Consider the following 22,128-nt stretch of genomic DNA (forward strand, 5'->3'; position numbering starts at 1 on the left):
CATTTTATTTGCTCTGCAACCCCTTACTCCTCAGCGCATCTTAAAGCAAAATTTCAATTTATTTTAGCTGGATGTTTAAATAATCAGTGTCACAATATATGATGAGTATAATAACTACTGAATAATAATATAAGTACACAAAAGAAATAAATAATGTTGAAAAGTGATAAATAAAAATACAAAATTATATATACAAATGTATACAGCTAATTTTATTTATTTATTTATTTATTTATTTATTTATTTATTTATTTATTTATTTATTTATTTATTTATTGTCTAGTGCTTTGAATATATTCCTAGTTCTGCAAGGTAAGTGCTCTATCCTGAGTTAAATGCCCATCTTCATCCAAGTTCAGTTTAAAATGCATGCAGATATAGGCCAGAGATATGATTTAGTATAGAACTCAAGTTTTCCATGCAGAAGGCTTGGAGTTTTTCCTTGGTACTAACTACCAAAGCAAACCTACATAGAGCATTGAGCTGTAGTAGCTGCTGAGCAGAAATAGCGAATGAGGTTCTGTGGTTCAAATACCCCTCCCCTCCAGATTAAAAAAATGTATATTAATAGCCTAGAGTAAAATGATCTCTAATACAAATTTATAATGTTTACAATTTGGTAGAAGAATCTTGATAGTATTTTTATTTATTTTATTGAGAATCTAGATTATTTAAAATATTATAATTTAGGGAATAGGGTTACAACAGTGTATAAAATATAGTACTAATGTAAAATATTGCTGTGTACCACCATCACAAAAATGCTCTCATGACCCTTCTGCATGACCATGTTCCTTACCCCAGAAAATTCTTTGTTGATTAACAGTTACAGTTTTGGAGTTACTACCTCCATTAGACAACATATTCTCCACCTGTTATTTCTAGTCCACCTCATCATCTTCCCTGCTCTCCCTCAATTATGGCATTCCAGGTCTGTAATCCAATGCTCAATATTTATTTTGGTTGATATTTTTCTACCCTTGATATTTTATCCTTTCACCATAGTACAGTTTTAGTACAACATGAAGTTGTTCTCCTGACTATAATTTCCCATTCATTAAACAAGGCATAATGTGAGTACTACCTTAAATATATTAATCTGAGCATAAATTGATAATATGTCAAACACATTTCAAAAGACTAAGTAGATTCTAATAGATCCCAGTAACATTGCAATAGGTGGATAAAGAATTTCACCATTGATGTCTGGAATTCCTATCTAATGACATAATGTTAGCTCTAAATGACATGGGAGGATCTTAATTCCAGGTTTGAGAGAAGAGAGTTGGGTTAGAAGAAATAGGAAATTGCTGGGCCAGCCAGATATGTGAACTGAAAATTCTTTGTAGAATCTAAAGCTGGAATAAACAATAAGTGAAGTCAATATCGAAAATCATTTCTGGGAGAGAATGGACAAAGAAACAAAATAAAATGTGTTTGGGAAGAGATAGTTGTACTTTCACACAAAATCCTAAATATATATTAAGTCCTCAAAAACAGTTGACACAGAAAAATGGAGTCAGAATGTGGTTGGGAGGAAAGTAAAATTAATAGTTGAAAGATACCAAGAATACTTACATAGCGTTTGACTACAGAGGAATGACCAAAATGGGATTATTTTCTGTTTCAAAGACAATTAGGTTATTTACATATAATTCAGAAAAATTTCAGGAAAGTTGTTAAGTATCCCAGAATAAGTAACAGGAAATTTCTATATGCTTTAGAACATTTCTGAGGGTGATCTCGAAGAACACTATTTTTACACATGGTTCAGCTGTGTCTATATACACAGAATTTGAACAATATTCATTCCTGTTACATGGGGACTAAATGTATTTGCTATCCTAGGTATTTTTATATTATTCCGCCTTATTATCCCTTCTCCAATTCTCTGCTCTCTATTCCCTCCCCCCCTCCCCCATTCTCTTTTCTTATACAGTCTTGTTCAGATATGGGCAGTTTTATCCCTCTTACTATCTTCAAGGATTTCCTGGTTTAGTTATGACAATTACCTTTGTCCTTGGACCCTTCTAATTATCATGGAAAATTTGAGACTGATTCTATCCTCTTGCACTATATAACGCTAATACACATCATTGAACAATGTTTCCATAAAGATTCTGTATTAAATTATGGAAGATGATACTTTTGTTTTTGTTGTTTTGGCCACCTTCATGGTCAAGCAGCTCAAGTAAAAGGCAAAAAAATCTAAGAAAGAAGGGACAAGAGTAGTAGTAGGCCCAGAATTTCTATCAGAAAGGATTTATGAATAAACATTTCCTAGAAAACTTGTTCTAAATGGTACTTCTATATTCATATAATAGAATTATATGAGGAGACCTTTTGTGTTGGGAGGCTTGGAAGTGAGATTATTTTAAGATACCTTATGTGAGTCATTGAACACATACCTTATGTAAATAAGCACATTAAGTGAAGTCTTACTGAGATGCAAATCTGAATCAGATCTTTATCTTCTTTCTTCTTTCTTTTTCTTTCTTTCTTCTTTCTTTTCCTTCTTTCTTTTCTTCCCTCCCTCCCTCCCTCCCTTCCTCCCTCCCGTCCTTCCTCCCTCCCTCCCTTCTCCCGCCCTCCCTCCCTCCCTTCCATCCTCCCTTCCTTCCTCCCTCCCTCCCTCCCTCCCTCCCTCCCTTCCTCCCTTCCTTCCTCCCTCCCTCCCTCCCTCCCTCCCTCCCTCCCTCCCTCCCTCCCTCCCTCCCTCCCTCCCTCCCTCCCTTCCTTCCTTCCTTCCTTCCTTCCTTCCTTCCTTCCTTCCTTCCTTCCTTCCTTCCTTCCTTCCTTCCTTCCTTCCTTCCCTTTTCTTTCTTTCCTTTTTTTTTTAGTTTTTGGGCACACCAGGTGGCGCTCAGGGGTTACTCCTGGCTCTGTGCTCAGAAATTAATACTGACAGGCTCGGGGGACCATATGGGGTGCCAGGAATTGAATTACCGTCCATCCTGAATCGGCTGCATGCAAGGCAAATGCCTTACTACTGTGCTATCTCTCTGGCCCCTGAATCAGATATTTTATAGGTATACTTTATCAGACATATCACTGGATTTGCAATATGCTAGCAAGTAGAAATGTCTCAAGGATCTCTTTAAGTGATCACATAATAACTTCAATTTCATGATTTTAAGAATTTACAGATCTAAAATTAAGACAAAACCTAGAATATCAATATTCATAAAAAACTCTTTAGAACCAAAGTTCTATAAGCCCCAAATTAAAAAATATGATATGAATATCCTTCAGCTTATCAGTTGAATGGAAAATGTAATATATCATACAACTGAACTGTAAAAAGTTCTGATAGAGCTACATCATGAATAAACTTGGAGCATATAGTAAGTGAAAAAAGTCTGATACAAAAAGACATATACTGCATATTTCATCTAAATGAAGTGTCAAGAATAGGTACATTTGGGGCCGGCGAGGTGGCGCTAGAGGTAAGGTGTCTGCCTTGCAAGCGCTCGCCAAGGAAGGACCTTGACCGTGGAGTCCCATATGGTCCCCCAAGCCAGGGGCAATTTCTGAGTGCTTAGCCAGGAGTAACCCCTGCACATCAGACGGCTGTGGCCCAAAAAACCAAAATAAAAAAAAAAAGAATAGGTACATTTATAAAGATATAAAGACTTATGTTTATCAAAGATAAAAGAATTGAAAGCTATGGTCAGTTGTTAATGCATAATATTTCACTTTATAATGCTATGACGGTATTTGAACAATAGTAGCTGTTTAAATCTACTTGTGTGCAAACTTTAAAATGCGAGTTTTATATTCTATGAAGTATACTTCAAATACAATAAATACTATCAAGGGAAAAGCATTAGGTGAATTATAGTTATCTATTTTCCACATTATCAGATGATGTGATGTGACTGCCAAGAGGTCTTAAAAAGATTTATGCTCTTACATAGGGTCAATGTGTAAAAATTTATATTAGTCTTTCATTTACCAAGTTGCTACTTAAATACATTAAGCAAATGGAAGAATATTTTTAGTAATGTCAGTTAAAACAGGTGCTTTAATGGTGCTTTATGAAATTGTCAAGAAACAGAGACCAATCAGTCTTGGTTTTCTTTTGAGTCAGATCGAGATGCAGATATTCCTAGTGAGGCTAGGCCTAGAGCCACGATCCGTTCAAGAACAAGAGACCAGCAAGAGAGGCTCTGGGGGCAATGGCTCTTTGAGTGTCTCAGAGTAAAATGTCTGAGCTCAGAAAGCAAAGCCAAGACGCGGGACAGGCAAGCTGCAGAGAGTATGCTCAGCACCTGGCCTCCTAGAGATCAAGATCATTTCCTCTCCCCATCATTTCTCTTCTAACATTCCCAAGGGCCTCAGAATATTTATCCTGCTTGAGAGTTAGATCAACCGATGCACTGAGATTTTTAAGGAGGGTCCTGGAAGTAGAAAAATAAACTATAGTATGAACAAGAAAGAAGGGTTTGTGGTTTTCCTTGGAAAAGATGTTCTCTCGCCTTCCAGGCTCCAGCTAGCTTTGGGGAAGATATGTCATTAAAAGGAAAATTCAAGTTGTTTTTAAAGCATCAGATTTTTATTAGAACTTGTCTAAACTGCAATAGTATGAAGACAAAGGGCTCTTGGATCCTCTTTCTTTCCAGTACAGTGGAAGAGATTGGAGTTTTAAGCAAATTCCAACCAAACCTAATTTAGAAAGCTAAATAATAATTCAGCAATATATCTCTTTCAGAGTTTTTTTCTGCCTTTTCAAAAATAAGGGGAAAATAATTTTTTAAGTTTTGTGGTAATTTTAATGTATAAATTTAAAGAGTTGGATAAGCTTGAATATACTTCTGTCTACTTGAATATCTCTCTAAATCTGTAAAATATTAGACTGGATACAGAATGCGAAAAGAGAAAGTAAAGCATACTTCATGATATTAGCTATCCAATCTTCTAAAACACATCTCCCAAACTTTGTCCCAAGAGCTCATCCATAAAGAAAACAATGTTGTCTAAATTGGCGTGACATGGGGCCAGAGCTACAGCATAGCAGTAGGGGGCGCTTGCCTTGCACGCTGCCGATCTGGATGTAGGACGGACCTTGGTTTGATTCCCCCAGGGTCCCATATGGTCCCCGGAGCCAGGAGCAGTTTCCGAGCACATAGCCAGGAGTAACCCCTGAGCGTCACGGGTGTGGCCCAAAAAGCAAAAATAAATAAATAAAAATAAATTTGCTTGACAAACTCCTCTATCCCAGAGTGATAATACTGGCAAATGTTAAAGACTTGCAATTATTCATGGAAGTAGCAAAGACACACAGACATGCAACTTCAGGAAGGAAAAATATTAACATAGATTTCCGTTTGCATCACCTTCCAATCACCTAGCGCAAGAGACACTAAGTTGCTTTATTAATGCTGTTCAATAAAACTTCGTGTAGTGTTAGAAATATTCTGTCTGTGCATTATAATATGGTTGGTAGTAGTAACAGGAATCCATACAGTACTTAAAATGTGATTAGTATTACTGAGGAACATATTTTTATCCTCATTGTTTTTAATTAAATTTAATAGCCGTTTTGGCTTAAGTGCCAAAATGAGTTCGTAGCTCTATACCAGTACTCTATTTAATGTACCCTTCAATGGAAATTTAAAAATAATATTTTTACATCAAAAGGGGCTGGAAAAATAGTACAATGGGCAAGGCGCTTGTTTACATGGCTGACGCAGGTTCCTTCCCCAGCATCCTACAGGGTCACCTGTACCTGATCCCCTACACCCTCCAGGAGTGAGTCTTGATTTCAGAATCAGGATTAACCTCCAAGTACCAGTGAATGTGGCTCCAAAACCAAAAACAGTTTTTCACACCAAGAGAGAAAAGTTACAGGAACTTTAGAGTTTATGAGACTTTCTACATGATCTTTGAACATTTGCTTATCCAAAGATGACTTTTAAACATCTTTGTAGCTAAATAACCCTTTGGTTTCATTTTAAAGCACTTTCGAATCTCCACATTTACATCCATCTCAATATTTCATGACTCTTAGCGAGAACTGTCCCTCAACAGCTCTCTGGAATTTGTCTCCCATGCCTGGTCTCCTGGTGTGCTGCACACACAAGCATGTTCAGGATTTTCTTCCCACAGAGCAGCCTGGAGGTGGCCAGGGTTCACTGTCAGATCTAGTCAGGCAAAGAACATTATCAAAAGACTTGGTAAAATATTTTGTTTTGCAGATTTTCTTTGACAAAAGGTATTATTTTATTTTATACCCATCTTGTCATTGGAAACATGACTTCTTTACTTTCACGGTTATGAAAAACATTAATTCAATCACATATTTTCAGTTTCAGTGGAATTGGATGTAAAACTGAGAAGGCTAAGAAAATGGCAGCTTTTATTTCTTTATTCCTTTTGCTTATGGTACTTGGCTTTTGAAGTCTTGAGAGGGTTTTAGAATGTTTCCCTATTTTTCACACATTGGCTCCTTTTCAACTTTCCTGCAGACGTCTGGAGCCCATGCCGCTGCCTCCACAGGCTTCATGCTTTTGTAGCTCAGCTTCACTTCCTGTTCACAAAGCCTTTCTGTTTGTCCCACAGATGCCAGGCCCTAGAAGGAGCACCCTACCCAGAAAGGAAAGACTGTGGTGTCTCTAACCTTGATAACACTCAAGGTCTACACTTCCTCCATGAAGCTTGACTTGAGTTCATTAAACTCAACAGAGGATTAATCGATTTCTCTATTCCTTAAATGTACCCAGAGTTTACTATCAACAAAAGTTAGTAAGGCCTTAGTCCCTCCCACCTGTCCTGAATGTGCTTGTGTTTGCAGTTCACCAAAAAGATTGGACCAGTCGACATACCCGCCAGAAGTAAATGAGAGTCCCATTCTCCCTGCATCTGTGCCAGTACTGGATGTTCTTGTTCTTTTCTTCCTTTTTAAAAATTTTTTTTATTTAAACACCGTAGTTATGAGGTTGTTCATAGTAGCTTTTTGTTTTACAGATAAAGTTGTTCATGATTGAGTTCCAGTCATACAATGCACAACAATCTTCACCAGTGTGTATTTCCCACCATCTATATGAATTTGAAGGTGGAAAGAGAAAGATATGCTTTTACATATACCTTGATAATATATTTAGTATTCTTTATATAGGCAATAGCTTTGGAAAGCAATAGCTTTAAGAACATGAGTTTCAGAGCATTATTAACGCAATAGCTGACAACATCACTAGCCTTTTCTAAATTTCTAAAAATCTTTTATGCAGTAATAATCAAGATAACTGTATAGCATGTGTATATGATCAGGGATTAAGTAAGTATGGGTTCTTCATATAGGCTCAGAAAGAACCTATAAAGATAAGAAAATTAACACACAAAATATGAACTTAACAAATAATTTTAGATTGTTCATAGTTTGAATGGTCAATACTTTCTATATTTCTTTAACTATGTATTAATATATATATCAAATATATATCAAATCTTTCAGCAGTGTGAATTTATCTAATTTTTTATATTTTACTTTTTATGTTTTTTTTTCTTATAGCGTTTGCTTTAAGTTAACATCTTACTATCAGCTGTATTCATCAATCATTTGTCTTGTGAGAGAAAAATCCAACTTTTCACCAGGGAGGTGGCGCTAGAGGTAAGGTGTCTGCCTTGCAAGCACTAGCCAAGGATCAGGACCGTAGTTCGATCCCCAGGCGTCCCATATGGTCCCCCCAAGCCAGGGGCAATTTCTGAGCAATTAGCCAGGAATAACCCCTGAGCATCAAATGGGTGTGGCCCGAAAAACCAAAAAAAAAAAAAAAAGAAAAAAAAAAGAAAAGAAAAACACCTAAAAATAAAAAAATGTCTTAAATACTATAATTTTGGGGGGGGCAGAGGGATAGCATGGAGGTAAGGCGTTTGCCTTTCATGCAGAAGGTCATCGGTTTGAATCCCAGTGTCCCATATGGTCCCCCCATGCCTGCCAGGAGCAATTTCTGAACATGGAGCCAGGAGTAACCCCTGAGCACTGCTGGCTGTGACCCAACCCCCCCCCCAAATAAATAAAAATCCAACTTTTCATGTGAATGACCTTGTGAGAGTGGCTATGAAGAGAAGTCTCAGATTATATACATATGAAGGTTGATGAATGTCTTTGGGGTATAAAGAAGAAAGCAACTTTAAAGTAAACTGAGGTTTATGACTTAAGCCTTCATTACTAGATCAATATTCTAGAAACAGGACTTGTAATGACAATGTATGGTTTAAAATATGGCTATAAGGTTTATTTCTTTTAGTGGCAGGAAATTCATCCAAGAATTAATTTGAACATGCCTTGGATTTCAGCTTCAGCAGATAGAGTAAAAGAGTGATTATATTTCAGCTCCAGTATCAGTCCAATTATCAGCTATGTCAAAACACATAATTGACCATTTTTGAGTTACTGCCAATGATTAGCAATAATCTACAATCTTCTTGACATTTGTGAAAAATACCTTATGGTTTCTAAATTACAGTCACTCAACTTCAAGAAACTTAGGTGAAAAGATAATAAAATAGATCTCAGAGAAAAATAGTTTACTTTAGAATTTCATTTCTTAGCCAGCTGGGAAGGGTATGTTAAAATCTTATCTAGCATGGGTTTTGGTTAAGAACAGCATGCTTACTAATCCCTTTGGAATTTAAAGAGAACTATGCTGATCTTAAACATTAGGATTCTAATTTTATATTGCTTAATTGTGAGAGGGTATTAAGACCACTAGTAACTGAAACTACTGTAAATGTTGTCTGATCATTTCCTAACTTATTTATTCCTAATTATTTAAAATATTCACCTTTTTAATTTGGGAAGACATTCCATACACAAATAAGCTCATGTGTCAGACAATAAGTCAAAAGCGTCAACTCTGTTACTTTTCCTGAAATTTGAGTTTTATTTACCCAGGGAAGCTAAAGATGTTACATGGTCAAAAATGCTTCCATCTACTGGTCAAACTCTGGAATACACCAATATTCTGCAGCTTAAAATCAACTAGTTAAACAAACAAAACAATCCAAATCAGACGAAAGTGACATTGAGGTTCAGAATTTCAGAATGCTCTTTTAATATCAAAAGTAAATTAATAATAATTGAAAAGTAGACTATTTAGAGCATGGTAGGGGCAGCAGGTTAATTTTGCTGAGTGTCTTTTTGGGATTTTCTCTACCACCCTAAAAATAGCCAAACAACTGTGACTGTGTTAAAATATTTAGATACAAAAGTGCTTCTCTAGTATTATTTAACTTTCTATGCTATAATATTCTGAATCTGAAAGCTATAAATGAAATAGAGGTAAATTGACTTTTCTCAATATCTTGTAAGATTCTTGTTTTCTTCAGTTTTCGCTCCTTATAAGAATATGTAACTGTTTCCCTTTCTGAAAATCACCAGGAATTGATTGTGATGGTGTGTAGTTGCAAAATAAGACAATGGAATTTGTTTTTCACGAATTTGCGTGTCATCCTTGCACAGGGGCCATGCTAATCTCTGTATCATTTCAATTTTAGTATATGTGCTGCCGAGATGAGCACGGAATTTGTTTTTCATTCCTGGGATAACTTTAAATATAAAATGCCAAATTCCTTGACCTTGGGGTAGGTGCTGTAGTTACTGGTATAGTGGCCAGATCTCCCAGCACCTTTTGTTCCTTTGACAGCAACATTCTGGAGCAGTGATCTAGCTGAATTAATTCTCAGCTGCCAGTTATCAGGACTTCATCTGCATTGTTAGCATTCCTTCTAACCTGCAGCCTCTGTTCATTTAATGGTTATCTGATGGGGACCAATATTAGGTGGAGGAATGCTCAAATCACACTGGTTGTTGGTAGGTAGGAGCTAAAAGAGTAGAACTTTATTGTAAGATGGGAATATTTGTTCACTGATATGAGGCTTTTGATAGAAAAGTTGTCAAACAGGAGGAGAAAGATTCCAGAGAAATATTCTGGCAGAGGGGACTTGAAAAAAATGAGTCTCTGTGACCTTTATTTATATGGTCAAAGACATAAAAATCAAGAAGGTAGTTGAATAATAGGTATGATCAGAACACATTCACCTAAATTGTTTTGATTAATTTTCAGACATAAAGGCATCCAGAAATGAATGGGTGAGATGAAGTATAGGTAGAAATTTTGCAGGAAGCAAAAGCAATGATTATTTATAAAACTGAATGTTCTTAAAAATGCCACATTACATGACATATTGATTTGAAAGCACCTTTCTGTTTAAAGCAGACATTTCTTGACTTGTCTGGTCTACCACTTCTTTGCAGAAGAAAAAATCCCCAAGTGCTCCCCTGAAAATCTGCTTTCATGAAAAGAGCTATCAGAAAGCAGTCCCCACTTGCAACTGGGGGTCCTACTGTCCCCCTAGATCAGTTCAGTAACCCTGATATCATACTCTTTAAGAAACACTCGACTTGCAGCAGATTTACAGGGCTGCAAGGAAGGCACAAAAAATACAGAAGTAAAATACTTCAAAATGCAAAATTAATTAAGATTTATTCAGAAAGAGGTCAAATACATAAAGATCAAAACAAATCACAGTAAGTTTATATCACAGAAGCATCTTATATTTTTCAATATTTGTCTTATACTTGCCAAGAACATATTTTGTCAATATGTTTTTTCCAAGAATATATAATTATGAAAAGGTGAATGGACATTGCTAACGTATATGCTAATTTATAAACACATCAGTGAGGTAAAGGTGTGGTACATGGGTAAATCTAAGACACAGAGCCAAGAAAACCGAAAGAATCATAAAGAATTAGATTCAAACTTAAAAATGTTCTTGTTCAAATGGCAGGCCAGCTGAACTCTGCCAAAGGCCTTTCAAGCCACTGCTACCCTTACCTGCGGCTATGGATTTTGAAGCCAACCCCACTCAGAAGCATCTGAGGAAGCCACGTGATTGGAGGTGAACTTGCACTGCCCAAGAAGAGTAGAGCCTGATCACAGCTGAATGCTGCCCTGAACCGCAGCTGTGGGTTTGGGGACCAACCCCATCCAGAAGCGTCTGTGCAAGCCAGGCGATTGGAGGTGAGCTGGAAACACTCAAGAAGGGTGGAAACAGAGGAGCCCAGCCACTATGCTTTGCATACATCACCTAGTCAATGAACCCTAAACAACATGCAGAAAACATCACACTACAGGTGTGATGGTGGGGAAACAATACAGGCCAACAGCATGCATAGAAAATAAAGATGGCAGCTCTGATGACCTGAAAGGTGTCAACCACCTATTTAGGCTTTCAGATAAAGAGATTAGAGAAGAAATACGGAGGATTCTCATAGAACTCAAAGAAAGCATTGATCGAGCTGAATGAACCACAAATATGAATCAAGTGATATGAAAATAGAAATCAGAAAACTACAAACGGAAATAACAGGACTGAAAAACTTGGTAAGTCAAGTGAAAACATCACTGGAAAACCTCTCCAATAGAATAATAGCAGCTGAGTACTGAATCAGTGAGCTGGAAGACAAAGTACATAACAAATCCCTATAACAGAAGAGATTGGAAAAAGCCTTAAAGCAAAAGATCTGACAATGGAAAAAATCCTAAAAGAATATGAACAGACATAAATAGAAGTCTTTAATAAATTCAACAGAAACAACATAAGAATCATTGGCATCCCAGAGACCCAGAATTAAGTCAACCATCATACAGAGAAACTCCCAGAGCTAAAGACTGCACACAACCAAATCCTTCATGCCTGAACTGTACCTGCTAAAATAAAAGCACCCTAAGACATATCCTAGTAATAACGACGAATCCCACAGATAGGGCTAGAATACTGAAATCAGCAAGATTAAAAACAGAAAATTAAATTCAAATGACCATCGTTAAAATTTACAGCAGGTCTGTCACAAGAAACCCTCAAGTCCAGTAGGCAGTGGTGGGATATAGTGACAAAACTCAATGAAATGAATGCTTCACCTAAATACCCATGACGTTCTTCAAAGAAGTGGCTCAAATACTTCAGAAATTCCTTTGGAACAATAAAAAACCCACAAGTAGGAAAAAGAGGATGAGAGGCATAATCTTCCCCAACTTTAAATTGTGTTACAAAGCAATAGTAATTACAACAGCATGATATTGGGATAAAGACAGACCCTCAGATCAGTGGAATCGACTCAAGTATTCAGAGAATGTTCCCTATAGATATAATCAATTAATCTTTGTAAAAGGGGCAAGAAATGCAAAATGGAGCAAGGAAAACCTCTTCAACAAGTGGTGCTGGGAAAAATGATCAGCCACATGCAAAAAAGCGAACACAGACTCCATCTATAACACCAGGCACAAAGTTCTTTTATTCAAATGGATAAAAGACCTTGATATCAGACCTGAACCCATAATGTATATAGAAGAATGCATAAGTAAAACACTCCATGACTTTGAGACTAATGACATCTTCAAGGAGGAAACAGCACTTTCCAAACAAGCGGATGTGAGGAGAAACAAATGGGACTATGTTTTAAGAAGAGAAGCTTCTGCACCTCAAAATACAAAGGCCACCCACAGAATGGAAGAAACTATTCACCCAATATCCATCAGGTAAAGGGTTAATATATAAGATATATAAGGCACTGACAGAACTTAACAAGAAAAAAAATCTAACCCCCATTGAACAGACAATTCCTTAAAGATGAAATACAAATGGCCAAAAGACATATAAAAATGCTCCATATTAATAATCATTAAGGAAATGCAAATCAAAACAACAATGAGGTACCATCTCAGACCACAGAGACTGGCTCACATAACAAAGAACAAGAACAATCAGTGCTGGTGGGGATGTGGGGAGAAAGGAACTCTCATTTACTGCTGGTGGGAATGCTATCTAGTTCAGCTTTTATAGAAAACAATATGAAGATTCCTAAAAAAACTGGAAATTGAGCTCCCATATGATCCAGCTATACCACTTCTAGGGATATACCCTAGGAACACAAAAACACAATACAAAAAATGACTTCTGCACACCTATATTCATTGCAGCGCTATTTACAATAGTCAGAATATGGAAACAATCCAGATTTCCAACAACAGATGAGTGGCTTTCAAAACTCTGGTACATACACACAATGAAATACTATACAGCTGTCAGAAAAAATTAAGTCATAAAATTTTTCTATACATGGATCGATATGGAAACTATCTGAGTTTATGAGTATATGGAAACTGCTGAGTGAAATATTTCAGAGGAAGAGAGATAGGCACAAAATAGTCTCACTCATGGGTTTAAGAAAAATAAAAGACATTATTGTAATAATACACAGAGACAATAGAGATGAGGGTTGGAAGGACCAGCCCTTGATATGAAGCTTACCAAAAAGTGTGGTGAGTTTATTTAGAGAAATAATTACACTGACAACTATCATGACAATGGTAGTGAGTGAGAGAAATAAAATGCTTGTCTTGAACACAAGTAGGGGGTAGGGAGGTAGGAAATGAGGGGCTTGGTGGTGGGTGAAGGGGTATGTTCTTTTTTTATAACTAAAACCCAACTACAAACATGTTTGTAATCATAGAGCTTAAATAAATATTTTAAATAATATAAATAAATAACATTAATAAAAAATAAAATAAATGGCAGTCCAGGAGGTAGGAGGGAATCTGGGAACACTGTTAGAGGGAAGTGGAGACTAGAGGTTGAATAGATGCTCAAACATCATATGCCTGAAACTCGAATATAAATAATTTTTTAAATCTTGATGCCCCAATAACATATCTATAAGGCTAGTATATGCTTTATAATTGAGACTCATTTAAAAATACTAGGAAAGGCAAATATTCAAATGCAAAAAATAAGACCACATCCTAATACCACTCATAAAATTTATTCAAATTAGATTAAAGACTATAAGAAATAGGGCCAAATATATAGCTCAACCTGCTGGAGCACATGATTTCACATGCAGGAGACCTGACGCTCAATCCTAAGAACTGAATGACCCATTCAGTCATTCAGCACTGCAGAATGACTATCAATCAATGATCTAAGAAGCCCAGGCTTCTCAATGTGTGTTATATGAGATATATATCTATAAAGATATATGTATGCATGCATATATACCTCAGATTTTATATAATAAAATTACTATAAGAAAACAGAAAGAAGACTTCTTACTCTGGGTATGGTAATGGTTTTATGGATATAAATTTCTTAGTTCAAGAAACAAAATAAACAAGAAAGTATAAATCAAACACAAAAGTTCCTACACAGCAATGGGGAGGAGAAACAAAATTAAAAAACTTTATATAAAATGGGATAAAATACATATGTACATCATATATTTTATAAAATATCAGTAATTTAAAAAATACAAGAAAATGATATAGCCCAAGAGCAAAAAAATTTAAAAAAACCTTTCCCTTTTATGTAATGTCTGTCATAGACCTGTATATATGATTTTTAAAATTTTCTACTTCATCATGTTCCCATTTGACTCATCCATCATGTCATTTGTGACAAAACTAGTAGTACTTTTATAGCAGGATTATTTTCAGACAACAGTAGTAGGCAAATCAGAGGCCTTCAAGGTCATGTGAAGAGCAAGATGGAGGCCTCTACTATTGAAGGGATTGGAGATGGTCATTTACCTCTGCAAAAACCCTTTGGAATGGAAATTCCTTAATAGAGAATAAAAGGAAACCTATGTTTCTTAGTGAAGTAAAAATTGTGTGCTTGTTCTTCCTTCCTAGAGAAGTCATGAAATTTAGAGGCTTAACCAATGTTCTAAAAATAGAAAAATAAGTTCTAGTCCTCTAGTCCGGTATAGGACTGAATGTGCTTATGTGATGAAGTTTCCTAGAATACTAGACAAAGAGATGCTAAAACAAATGTAAAATTAACACCTACCAGCTCTGGGACATTGCTGTATAGTTTCTCTGTGCTTAGTTTCTATCTTTTATGTGCTACTGTGTGGTCTGAGAGTGCTAATGTACTTAACAATGATTAGAACAGTCTCTAAATTATTATTATTTATTATTATTATTATTTGCTTTTGGGCCACACCCAGTGATGCTCAGGGATTACTCCTGGCTCTGTGCTCAGAAATCGCTCCTGGCTTGGGGGACTATATGGAACATCGGGGGTTTGAATCACGATTCGTCCTAGGTCAGCCGTATGCAAGGCAAAGACCCTACTGCTGCACCACCGCTCTGGCCCCAGTCTCTAAATTATTTTAAGAGCTCTGTAGAAGATATGATTTGTTACCTATGTGCACCATGACTTTGAGTTAGACTTATCCATCTCTGAAAGATCTCCAACATGCTAATCTTTCTTCCTGTTCCAGCTACCTGATCAACTGCCCCAATGCCCACCTCACATAAAGCCAGAAAGAGGCCAAATAAAGGAATAAATAACAATAAAAAGCATTGGGAAAGTAGCTCCTTTGCTTGGAAAAGATATTGGAGAATCAATATGAAAGGTATTTGGTCTCTAATTATCTGGAAAAAAAAAGTCTCTGCTCTCTTCAACAAACTGCTGTTTTCCTGAGTTTTTATTAAAACCCGTGTTAACACTTTCTTATAATATGACATTTAAAGGTACATTTCTTATTTGCACACAGTCATTTGTAATGGCTTACTAGTAGACTCAAAGAATGCAGCTAATCTAAGCAGTGCAAATGACAGGAACATTCTGGAATCATGCCCACTTTTTATCTCAAGCACAGAATTCTGGAAGCTTATTTGCCTTTGGTAAGTGAAGTTAAGAGCAAGAAATAGAAGATGAGTTATGCAAAAGGATGATTAAGGGAAAGTGAATAAAACTGTTGGGTTATTCATTTCATTTAAAAAAATTCTCAATGATGAACAATTACTTCCATTTCTCTGGAGTGGACATAATATAAATACTGGGGAATTTACTGGGAGAAACTTTTATGACTTTCAATTTGACCAAAGTTCAAACAGTGTCTGGAAATATTGCCAGGAAAGTTCTGTTTAAACTGATCATCTAAGGAATAACTACTTTTAGGAAAAAATGCTATGTGTTATATTTACTTGATGAATCTGTTGTATATGCATATAATACTATTAACATATTAATGTTTTAACCTAATAGCCAATCTCTAAGATTAAAATACTGATAGTATTCCATAGTATGTGCTAAAAAGAACTGGTAGAAATGGTGAAAAAACAGAGGGCATTGTCCACAGATAGCTTACAATCTTGTTGAGAAAAAGTATGATAAAAAAGCACACTGTAATGTACATTTAATCATAAATTAAATGTGAAGACATTGTACAAATAAGGAACTGAAAGACGATCAATATGAACTCAGAGAAGGAGAATAAAGGTGATGATGATGAGGAGGAGGAGGTGGAGACAGTGCAACTCAATTTTTCCCTAATATTTTCCAAATGATCTTGTTTATTATTTTTCTGTAACTTCCTGTCCTATGATTAGGTCATTACTTTAAATTTACAGAAAATATATCCACAAGTATAGAATTCAGTAAAAATGAGAATATTTTTAAATTAAAGGCTAATGTAAACAAACATATAAAAGCACAAGTGTTTTATTGTAACAAAGCGATGTTAATCCTGTTTTTAGCCACACACTTCATGGAATACTCAGGATTTACTCTCGGCTTTGGATTCAGGGATAACTCATGGTGGACTATAATATGTGTTAGGAATCAAAACTGGGTCTGGCACTTGCAAGACAAGTTCTATCTCTATAGCCATATAATGTTGATTTTATGTCAAAATATAATACATTATATATAAGTTTTAAGTGTCTCTATTAATAAGTACAAGAGAACATCTCAATAGATATAAATCACCAGAATAGTTATATAAAGAACATCAGTGATATAGAGGCATGGTATGTATTTAAAGTACAGATCCACAGCACTGAAAGCATGAGATACAAACCATAACAACCAAACTTAAAAATGTGCCTGTAGAGTAATTGGCTTTCACAAAGCTGACCTGGGTTCAATCTCTGGTAGCCTGAGTAGTTCCTCGAGACAAGTTAAGGAGTGATTCCTGAGAATAAAGCTGGGAACAATTCCTGAACACCTCCATTTGTGATGCCCAAAGACTGTGCTAGTTCAGGAGACAGCCTGGAGGTTGTTGGAAGGGAACCTGCAGACACTGAACCTTGGACACTAGTGGGAAGTGGACACTGATGATGGGATTGGTGTTAGAATATTTTATTCCTGAAACTCAACAATGAATAACTTTGCAGAGATTTTTAATAAAATGAAAAGGAAAGAACAAATACATATAACATACAACATTAAGTCATTATTTCAAAGTACAAGCCCTTAGCAAGCAAGCGAGTAATGAACTCATCTTCCTTAAACTGGGAGACAGAAGACAATCATAAGTACCATGAGCAAATGCCATTCTTAAAAGCAAAGTGTTGGGGACTTTCTTTTCTTTTGAAGAAGCTCTTCTAATGTTTCTTCAAAATTGAGTTCAAAACTATGAACTGCCTTAGTTGTTGCTCATCCTCTTTGTATCCTTTATTCAACTCTGAAGAATAATTTAGGTAGAGTATTTTTTGAGATGTTTATGAGGTATTGCGATTTTTTTCTCCCACCATATTCCCCCATTTTTCACTTGGTAAGTACAGTCTCATTTGATAGTTCTACTATGATTCTTATTAGAGTTTATATGTAATTTCCTTCTCTGATCTTCTACTTTACTATATTATGTTTATGCCTTTGGCATTTGTCATTCTGATTACAGTATATCTTAGAGTTTATTTGCATCTGAGGCTCTTTAGGTCTCTTAGATCTTAATAAATGCACTCACTTAATTCTCTGATATGTGGTTCAGTTTTTTTAGATCTTTCCCTATCTTCAGTTGCTTTCTAGAGGTTTCCTACATTTCATATTGGGACTCGTTTAAGCTGCTATTTTGAATGCTATACTGAGTTTTATTCCACCTACCACAATTTTTAGTTCTGTCTCATATGATAGCAGCTTTCTGACTTCTGCAATTCTACTTTCTTGTGGTGACAACCTGCACAATTTGACCTCATTAAAAGTTCTTGCATTGAGTCTAAAGGTATCTTTAAAGAGGAAGTACCACTCTCCAAGCAAGTGGAAGCACAGATAAACAAATGGGACTACATTAAACTAAAAAGCTTCTGCACTTTAATGGAAACAGTAACTGGGTTATAAAGGCTACCTATTGAATGGAGAAACTATTCATCCAATTCCCATATTTCTGATAAAGAGTTACTACGTAAGGTATATAAGGTAATGGTAGAATTTAACAAAAAAACCATCTAGCCCATCAAGAAATAAGGAGAAGTTGGGGCCGGAGAGATAGCATGGAGGTAAGGCGTTTGCCTTTCATGCAGGAGGTCATCGGTTCGAATCCCGGCGCCCCATATGGTCCCCTGTGCCTGCCAGGAGCAATTTCTGAGCCTGGAGCCAGGAATAACCCCTGAGCACTGCCAGGTGTGACCCAAAAACCAAAAAAAAAAAAAAAAAGAAATAAGGAGAAGAAATGAACAGACATTTTCTCAAAAAAGAGATACAGATGCTAAAAGGCACATGAAAAAATGTTTCACATCACTAATAATCAGGAAATATCCAAAACCAAAACAATAAAGAGGCATCATCTCACACCACAGAGACTAGCACTCATCACAAAGAACAAAAACAACCAGTGCTGGTGAAGATGTGGGGAGAAAGAAACTCTCCTTCACTGCTAGTGAGAATGCCGTCTAGTCTAGCCTTTCTGGGGAAAATATGAATATTCCTTAAAAAATTGAAAAGTAAGCTTTCTTATGATACAGCAATACCATACCTAAGGATGTACCCTAGGACCACAAAAACACAACACAAAAATGCTCTCTGCACTCCTATGTTCATTGCAGTGCTATTTACAATAGCCAGAATTTGGAGGCAATTAAGGTGCTTGACAACAGATGAGTGGCTAAAAAAACTGTGGTATATCTACACAATGGAGAACTATTCAGCTTTTAGGAATAATAAACTCATGAAATTTGCTTATACATGGATGGTTATGCTGAATGAAATGAATCAGAGGGAGAGGGATAAACAAAGAATGATTACACTTATTTGTGGGATATAAGAAAAGTAAGATATAGATGTGGCGATGATATCCAGAAACAATAGAGACGAGGACTGGGAGGACCAGTCTATGGTAGGAAGCTTGAGCAGAGAGTGAGTTAGATGGAGTTTACTATGAAAGGTCTATACATGGCATCGCTTCATTAATAGTAGTGCAAACCATACTACTGTAGAAAAAAAATGAAGAGTGAAGTAAAATGCCTTCCCCAGAGACAGGTGGGGGAGGTTGGTGGGATGGTAAAGGGCATCAGGGATGGTGAGATGTGTTGATATTGGTGGTAGGAAATTATCACTGGTGAAGGTTGTTATACATTGTATGCTTGTACCTTAATTATGAACAACTTTGTGGGAAAAAAAAAACCTGGAGTATAAGTAACCTTGTAACTATGGTGTTTAAATTAAAAATATTCTCATCATGGTGTCTCTAGTCATTATCTGACAGGTTACAGTGCTGGTTGGTACTTCCATACTATTAGATTCTCTTGATGAGTGTGGCATGTTTCTACAGGGCTTTCTCATTTTTTATCTGCTGTGCTGTGAGGGTGAATCTCTCTAGTTCACCACTATGAGGACTCTCTGAGGGAATACTGAATGTGCTACTCTTTGCTTTCTCTACTGGTCTTCACTCAGTGTCAGGCACAATAAGTCTGTGTGGTGTGAGATATGGTATTAGATGTCTTATGCTTACATAGTCTCATGTTTCATGGTATGAACACCGGGTGTGAATGCGGGTCTACAGAAATAACAGAAGTCATGTGTGGAAGCTGTCAGGACCCAGGTAAAGAAGAAGGGGGTCTGTTTCCAGTTTTTAAGGAGCCCCAAAGGCATCATCCAGATCGACCTCACCTGGGAAATGAATGTGTAAGCAGTAGTCTGGGGTCTGGATCTGGACCCTCAGACAGCAGAGTGTAGTAATCTCTCAACCAATTATTTTAGCTAGTCATTTGAATATCCTGCTTACTTTTTTTGAATGTTCTTTTGGATACCCTGCTTTCTTTTCTTTCACCCCAATATCATGGGTGCTAGTTCAACTTTCCAGCTTGGGGTCAGGGGTTTACACCCAACAGTTCTTGAGGTCCTTGCTGGAGATTAGACATTGTTGCTGGAGATTGAAGCTGAAATTCCCATATTCAAGGCACATGATCTGGTTCTTTGAAACTTCTTTCTAGCCCATCTGATTACCGTCAATCAAACTTAATTTTCTATGGCTGATGCTGGCAAAAAAATGAAGGATTTTACAGTCATATCTTTTATATTATTGTCATCTGTAAAAGGCTTCTGGCTTCTTATCCCCATTCATTTACTTCTGCTTATAGTGTAAGAATAATTAATTCACTTTTTAAATTTAGTTATACAATAGATTACTTAAATCTATTAGTTTGAGGGGCTGGAGAGATAGCATGGAGGTAGGGCAATTGCCTTGCATGCAGAAGGACGGGTGTTTGAATCCCGGCATCTCATCTGGTCCCCTGTGCCTGCCAAGAGTGATTTCTGAGCATAGAGCCAGGAGTAACTCCTGAGCGCTGCTGGTTGTGACCCCCCAATTTTGTTTTTTTTTAGTTTGATACTCAAATCTGCCTGTCTATTGAAAAGCCCCTTCAAGCCTGATTCTTATGTTCTCCAATCATATGTTGGTCACTCTCTGAATTTTTGTCATTATAAGAACACTTAAAACTCTCTCTGTTTTTCCTGTACCAAGGATAGAATAAGCATATTACCACTAATTCAAAGTAATAAATCAGTAGGTTAGAGAAAAATAAATATGTTTTGATGCCAAGATTTATGTGCTGAGCAATAAGGGTACTAGGAGCACTTTCTCAGGAAGAAATCTATCAGCTATGTTCTACAAAAAGGTTAAATATTCCTGTTGTAGGATTTGGGTACTAGAAGAAAGAAAATATGAAGGAATGGATAATAGTTTTTCTTTCATGTTTGGATAAAACAGACATTAATTTTTAACTTTTAAGAGAATTTTTAAATAAAGTACAAAGTAACAGACAGAAAATGTGAAGAGATGAATTATTTGTAATTAAAAATATAACAAGAAGTAGAAATGTATGCTGTTATTATTGTTTAGTTTCTAAAAGATGAACACAAAGTTGAATAACTATAAAGTTATTCTTTATATGTAAAGTGAAGAATTTTTAGCTGCTGAAATTTCTATAAAAACAGTACTTTTAATGACAGGTCCCTGACTCTGTTTTTTCCTGACTTATGATTTGAAAATGGGTGTTTTGTTTTCTTCTCCATTTCACATTCAGTCTGGAATCTTTTCTCCATTCCTTGGGCTATATTTCAGCACCAAGCAGCTCATTATTACAAAGTTAAAAAGCCATAGCAAGGGCAGTTCATAAAGCAAACTATAATAGAGGCACAGCTATCTTCTTACCATCATAACCACTCTGAATTACTGGGTGGCACCGGAGAACTCACTGGTACCTTGGCATATGGCAGTGGGAATCCAGTAATTTAGAGTAAATATTGGTGTGGAAATGACATGAGGCTGTCATCCAGTTACAAGTGTATGTGTATTATTCTGTGTTATAACAAGAAATGGGAAGAGAACATGAAAGGGAAGAGGAGCAAATTAAATATGTTATATATTCTATTACATTTGTTTAGATGGAATAACCTGGAGGGGTTACATCTCCAAATTTATGGTCTATTGCTTTGAACATCAGCATTCTGCTAACAACTGACCATTCTCTTTGTCCCTTTGCTGAAGTTTACCATTTTCCAATTCTAATTCTTTATTAAAGGAGTATTATGCAAGAAGGAGTGAGGTTTAAATTTCACAATGCATGGGACTTTCAAATAACCAAAGAAAATGATAAGCAAAGGAAAAATTAATACTAGGGTCAGGAGGAAAGATGTGAGAAAGAGTTGCTAGATCTTTACTTATATTTGGTTAACATGTGTGTCCACAAGTTTTTGTTTAAAACCTGAATCTTAACATTTAGCAACTCGTTGAGGGGCTGGAGCGATAGCATGGTGGGCAGGGCATTTTGCCTAGCACTCGGCTGACTGGACTTTTTCCCCTGAATTCCATATGGTTGCCAGAGCCTGCCAGGAGTGATT

General features: G+C 36.3%; 1 non-coding gene across 1 annotated transcript; it reads right to left on the reverse strand.

Annotated features, from left to right (window-relative positions):
* Window positions 1–9,418: 9,418 nt before the first annotated feature.
* On the reverse strand, window positions 9,419–9,522 carry LOC126025223 (U6 spliceosomal RNA). Its single transcript, XR_007501264.1, has one exon. It is a non-coding gene; the product is annotated as a U6 spliceosomal RNA (small nuclear RNA).
* Window positions 9,523–22,128: the final 12,606 nt, after the last annotated feature.

The sequence above is a fragment of the Suncus etruscus genome, chromosome 12 (genome assembly GCF_024139225.1).
Source record: "Suncus etruscus isolate mSunEtr1 chromosome 12, mSunEtr1.pri.cur, whole genome shotgun sequence".
NCBI lineage: Eukaryota > Metazoa > Chordata > Mammalia > Eulipotyphla > Soricidae > Suncus > Suncus etruscus.